Consider the following 903-nt stretch of genomic DNA (forward strand, 5'->3'; position numbering starts at 1 on the left):
GCTCACGCAGGCATCCAGTGGTTATTAATAGTAGATGGCACCAAGCGAAAGGGTCTCAGATAGCACCAGCATAAGGGAGAGGAGGGAAAGGAAAAGAGTGCACCTCAGCACTCCTTCAGCTGCTCCCTCTGTCCCAGGCCAGAAACCAAGCAGGCGCCATGCCTGTGGAACTCCCCATTCCCCTTCCTCCTAGGGAGTCAGTGTCTTTCTCCCGCACGCTCACAACTCCTGCCACTCTGCTACCCCTGGCCTCCTCACAATTACCCCCACTCCATTCCCCTATTGTATATCCCAACACCTGGTGTGCTCTAGTACCTCCTTCCATTCCACACGCCCCTGTCACTGCCACATTCCCTTCCCTCTCTGCTCTTTGCACCTCCGTCTCCATGATGCTTCCCCCTGTGGTCAAGTCACTCCCCGTTCTACTTTTCCTCAGTGCCCAAGTCACTCTCCCTCTGCCACCAACACCCACACAGCTCCCCCATTGCATGTCCCCCTGACCTGTCCCCCCAAGTCCATGTCTCATCCACTGTTCCACACCTGTCACTGCCCCTCTTCTCCCAGCATCCACGTCACTTTGCCTACTCTACACCTCTGTCACCTCCCTGCATTACTCCCATCACTCCCCTAGTGCATGCATTGACCCCTCATTTCACACTCCAGACAGGTGGTGACAGGGTCAATGTGAGCCAGAGAGGCCAAGTAACATACCTTGTTGCACCTGGAGGGTAGGCCAGACCTAATTAAAGTTGCAGCCATCTGGGTGGTGCTATAAAGAGAGGAAATGTGGAGCAGAAGATGGAGGACAAGGAAAAGTTACACAGAATCAAAACTGGCAGTCATGGGAAAATTAGCTATAGCTGGAAAGCCACATGGCCAAAGGTGAATTTCGATATATTTTGT

The sequence above is a fragment of the Chrysemys picta genome, chromosome 7 (genome assembly GCF_011386835.1).
Source record: "Chrysemys picta bellii isolate R12L10 chromosome 7, ASM1138683v2, whole genome shotgun sequence".
NCBI lineage: Eukaryota > Metazoa > Chordata > Testudines > Emydidae > Chrysemys > Chrysemys picta.